The following is a 6,000-nucleotide window of genomic DNA, read 5'->3' on the forward strand; positions in this document are numbered from 1 at the left end:
CCAGGATGTTCAGTGGCACTTAGGCAATTGTTACCAGATGCCGGAGGAACCATACTGAACAAGGCTGAGCTCCCTCCTATCTTTTCCTCCTCTCTCTATCCTGAAACCCTCTGCAGCTATTGCTCTGGCCATGAGCCGGGATGGCTCTAGCGGAGGTGTCATCTACCTGGTCACCATTACAACACTTCCTGAGCGACAGGAATAATTATTCCCCTGCATGAGCCCTCATTTGCTTTTCTGTCAAAAGAAAATATTGAATGATTTATAAGGTAGTTTACAGCTCTGTCAATGCTGCTTGGCTAGTAAGTGAGCAGTTAACCTGCATATGCAACAGAACTAACAGTAGGATCTCAGGCTAAACACACAGATTTAAAATACTCTAAAGCAATCATACACCCCTGGGGATGTGGGGAAAATGTGAAATTATGAGCACCCATGATTGTTTTCAGCCATGATAATTTCTTCTAAATTTTATTTATTTATTTATTTTTATTTTAAAGCAATAGTTTAAGAGTCTATTTCTCCCACTGGTCACAACTACAAACTCTGAGAGGGATACCAAAAGCAAGTACAGACTCAGCTCCCATGCTTAGTGAGTAGGGCACCACCAGCCACATACATTGAGGCTGGTGGGTTCAAGCCCAGCCCAGGCCTGCTAAACGACAACTGCAACCAAAAAATAGCTGGGCATTGGGTGGGTTCCTATAGTCCCAGATACTCTGGAGGCTAAGGCAAGAGAATCATTTAAGCCCAAGAGTTTGAGGTTGCTATGAGCTGTGACACCATGGCACTCTACCAAGGGCAATATAGTGAGACTCTGTGAACCTAACAAACAGCAAGTACAGAGCTAAGAAATAAACAAAAGCAAGTGGATTGCAAAGAGAGTTGGGACTTGGAAAGGGGACTCCCCTTTGGGTGGATTTTCAAATTTTTTCCCCTTTACTTTTCTAGCTTTGCCCTGAAGTGAGGCCCAGGTGCAGAGCTGACCACATGGTAGCACAAGCACTAAGTGTCCAAGAGAAACACTAGCTTTGTAGCCAGAAGAATGAAGAAAAGGGGCCCCTGTGGGTAGAGAGTGTAGGGGAATCTTCAAAATGATTGTGAGAGGAGATTCCCTAGTTCTAAGTCTGCAACCTGGCGAGTATAAATGTATAAATGTTAAGAGAGTAAAAGAATTAACCTCAAAGTCTTAGTCACTGGAAGAAACTCCCATATTTTAATCATTCATTTTAGTAAAGCTATGTTAATGAAAAAATTCTTAGGTTAGTAGAGAGCAAAATAAGCTCTAATAAATAGAGCTGGAAGCGAAAAAGAAGACGAAGTTACGCCATTAACTAGCAATGCTGTGAAAGTGGGAGGAGGGGGTCTGGAGAAGAAAAGTGTGAACATTGAAAGAGAGAGGTACACGTGCCTGGGACACACCCTAAGCAGTACAGCAAAGTTTCTCCTAAAGATTTAAACTTTTTTAAAATTAGAAGGCTTAGGGCAGCGCCTGTAGCTCAAAGGAGTAGGGTGCTGGCCCCATATGCCAGAGGTGGTGGGTTCAAACCCAGCCCCAGCCAAAAACTGCAACAACAACAACAAAAAAAAAAAATTAGAAGGCATAGTCTTTCCTTATTGGCCAAATAACTGTATTTTTATGCCTCTCATTCCAACAAAAGGTTTGTAGCAGCTTACAGAGACAATTTAAAATAATTTTTAAAAGAAGAAGAAATAAGAGCAAAGGGAAAGTAAGATTAAGAATATAAGTGAATTCAAGGGGATAAATCTAATACACAACATGAGTATCTTTAAAAACAGAAAAAAGAAGGGTAATCTGTTGGAACTATCTTATACTGGCTAGCAAAAGCAGATTGTAAAATATTCAGGAATTTCGCAAGGCAGTTGTTAATTACTAGTAAGTTGATATTGACCATAGTGGAGGTATTTATACTACAGACATCAGCAATGCTGCAAATCAGAACTTCTTGGTTTTCCCCCAGAGAGCCAGTTTAACAAGGTAATGAAAGCAAAGAAGGAAATGAAATTAGGTACAGGATTTGCAAGATTCATTTTTTTAAAAAGCCTTCAAAAAGCCCAAAAATATACATGATAGTTCAAGTTACACAGAACAGTTACTGAGATAGAATATGCATTACTCTGTAAGGGAAATGCCAGTCAATTCTGGAATGTCAACATCTTAGAAACTGCACCCATACTGTAGTAAAATTACAGAGGATACAGAAAATCCTCATGATTTGTAAACAAACAAAATGTTGGTCAGTAACATGAATTTAAAAGGCAATCACAAAAGAAATTATCTCATTTAGAACCAAGTTGGTAAAAAGGTTACATATAAAATATTGTGGGATTCGGCTAAAGCAGTACTTAGAATTTTATGGCTTCAAATACATTTGTGAGAATACGCAAGGTTAAAATAAATGACATAAAAATTCTCCTCAAAAATTTGAGAAAATAATAATTCAGCAAACCTAAAGAAATAAGAAGAAATTGTGAAGATAAGAATAGAAAGCAGTGAAACAGAAACAGAGAACAAAAACTAGCTAGCGACAATTCACAGTAACTTTGATTCCAGAAGCTGCTTATTAAAAAATATTTATTATTTATATGTTCACCTTTAGGAGGAGGCTGATCTTGGCTAAAGAGAGAAAAAACAAATGAACACATACAGAATGAAAAACAGAAAATAGATGCAGATACAACAGAGATACAAAGCATAATAAAGATTATGCTTTATGAACAAGAACATGCTAATAAATTTGAAAACCTAGATGAGATAGGTAAATTCTTAGAAAAATTTTATCCATTTAAATTAGCACAAGAAGAACTACACAACTTGTAGTGGGAAAAAAATAGGCCCTGTGTGGTAGCTCATGCCTGTAATCCTCACACTTTGAGAGGCCAAGGCAAAGGAAACACTTGAGGCCAGGAGTTCAAGACCAACCTGAGCAAGATCAAGATCTGTCTCTACAAAAAAATAGAAAATTATCCAGGCATGGTGAGGCACACCTGTATCCCAGCTACTCAGAAGGCTGAGGCAGGAGCATCGCTTGAGTTCAGGAGTTTGAGGTTACAGCGAGCTATGATGGCACCACAGCCCTCTAGCCTGGGCAACAGAGTGAGACTCTGTCTCAAAAAAAAGAATAGAAAAGAAAAGAAAAATTGTCAATGGCCTCTGATAAAAATACCTTTTTAAAAAAGTGTTTAGGTGGTTTCATAGATGAGTTTCATTAAACATTCAAGGAACATGCAACTCCTATCTTATGTACTTTTTCCAGAAAATAGAAAAGAGATTAAAGCTGCCTAGATAATTTTGTCAAGCTAATATAATCTTGATCCTAAATTGAGCTATGGAAAACTCAAGGAAAGAAAATGATAGATTCATTACACCATGAACATAAATGGAAAAAATTAAATATTTATGCACTGAATTCAATAATAGTAAAAATAATAATATATCAAGATCAAATGGGAAATCTTTGGACTGCAAGGATGGTTCAGTCTAATAAGACATACTGCTATAATCTACCACATTCATAAACTAAAAAAGAAAAGAAAAGCCATTTGTTTTTCTCAATTGATTAATGAAAGGCATTTCATAGAGTAGATCCAGTTATGATTTTTGAAAAACAGTTAAGGAAACAGGAAGGAAATGACACTTCTTTATTTTGGCATAGATTATTCTCCACAAGGTGCAATTAGCAGTATACCTCATGGAAAAATCTCAGGTACCCAAGACCAGAATGACCACTGTAATTAGTAGTAACATAGCACCGGACCAACGATGACCCTGTACCATACACCAAAGAATACCATTAACTCCATCATTTGTATTTGAAGTACAGAAAGCTCAATGACTTAAAGAAAATCATATCTCTCAGAGTAAGTTTTCTAATATATTTCCATGAGAAATATTAGATAATTCCCCATTTTTTCCATTCTACAAAATAAAAAATATAATTAAAGACATTAATTGAAGATTAGGATTTAGAAAGGGAGGATAAAATTAAGAATAATGCATAGTTTCCTCCCCAGTTTGCAGCCTCTTTCCCCAATGAACAGGTTTTTTTTTTTTATAAATCTCTTAGAATCTAATAAACATGTTCTATTACAAATAGGATACATGGATTACCTTTGGTCCTTTTTACAAAATTCTTAACTCTGCTGGCTAAAGGGACGAAGTGTAAGGGGAAAAATGTTTTAACTGCATTAAACTTATTCTGAAGCACTGGAAATTGGTTCGGTAATATTCAACTGTACCCAGCACTCTTTATGAGGGAGTTTCATGTATAGTATTTAAATATGTGTGGTACAGAATTTGTGCACTCAAAAAGTAAGAGATAATATATGGAGATTCAAGGCCTGCACAGTGTGGCTCATGCCTGTAATCCTAGCACTCTGGGAGGCCAAGGTGGGTGGATTGCTTGAGCTCACAAATTTGAGACCTGCCTTGTCAGGATCTGCTTCTGACACCACTTGATAGGGCCCAGGACTGGCCAGATCTCAGGCCCAGCTTAGGCAAGTTCTGGATGCAGACCCCTAAGCTACCTTGCTCAGGAACAGTTTCTCTTAGGTGTCTGAGGGCTATGTACTTTAGCTGGAGAGAGAGAGAGAATCTTAGAGAGAGTGAAGCAGTCTTCTTAGCATGGATAGATCCTAGCCTTTGGCAGAGCTTGGTAGTCTTCAGCAGAGAGACACAGTGCTGGCGTTCTGCAGGTAGGAGAGGAGACAGAGTCAAAGTCAGCGTGTCCGTGATAGAATACGCATGCCTCTTGTCTGCCTTCTCCTCCAGCCTAATATAAGGCTGAGCTCATGCCTCTCAACACCACAGGTGTAGAGACTGCCAATTCACCAATGCTCTCATCTCCCAAGCTCTCTCATGCTTGTTAGAAGAGCTAAATCTCTCTCCATGCCCTTTTCCCCAAGGTGTTCCATTACAGGTATTTCTTATAACTCTCACTCCTCCTAGCCATAGGCTATATGGGCTGCTACACTGCCTGAGTGAGATCCCATCTCTAAAAAATAGCCCAGCATTGTGGTAGGCACCTACTTGGAAGGCTGAGGCAAGAGGATCTCTTGAGCCCAAGAATTAGAGGTTGCTATGAGCTATGATGCCACAGCACTCTACTGAGAGTGACAAAGTGAGACTCCGTCTCAAAAAACAAACATATGGAGATTCAATTTTAATATGAACTGGCCAGGTTCGAATCTGCAAGCCCCAGGGTATGTGGTTGTTGCTCTAACCATTGAGCTATGGGTGCCAAGCCTTGACCGTTATTTGATAATACTGTATCAGTTAAATGTCTTGAGGGTGATGATGGTATTGTGGTTATGCAAGAGAAATGTCTTTGTTCTTTTTTTTTAAGACAGTCTCATTTTGTCACCCTCGGTAGAGTGTGGTGGTGTCACATCTCACAGCAACCTCCAGCTCTTGGGCTTAGGTGATTCTCTTGCCTCAGCCTCCCGAGTAGCTGGGACTACAGGCGCCCACCACAATGTCTGGCTGTTTTTTTGTTGCAGTTTGGCCGGGCCTGGTTTGAACCCGCCACCCTCAGTATATGGGGCCAGTGCCCTACCCACTGAGCCACAGTGAGCCCCTTTGTTCTTAAAAAGTACGTGGCAAAAAATTTAGGGATGAAGTGACATTACCGTAGATTACATTCAGATGTTTTAACAAAGTAGTTCAACAGTGAATGAATAAATGAAGTGTAGTCTATTCGTACAACAGAATACTATGGAAGCCGTGAGGATTAATGAACTACTGATGACGCAAACATAATAGTTCCCACTCACATGCAAACTATTGAGTGGAGAAGCCGGACACACACAAAAGTGCATACTGTGTGTTTCAGTTATCTACTGCCGTGCAGTGGTCCTCCTCCGAATTCAATGACTTCAAAAAAAAATTATTTTTTAATCTTTTCAGTCTGTGAGTTAACTGGGCTTTTAAAAGCACCGAGAAAGCCCATGAACTAAAGCACGTGTTCGCGGCAGCGGCTC

Source organism: Otolemur garnettii, unplaced genomic scaffold (genome assembly GCF_000181295.1).
Source record: "Otolemur garnettii isolate 467f Iridium unplaced genomic scaffold, OtoGar3 scaffold00031, whole genome shotgun sequence".
NCBI lineage: Eukaryota > Metazoa > Chordata > Mammalia > Primates > Galagidae > Otolemur > Otolemur garnettii.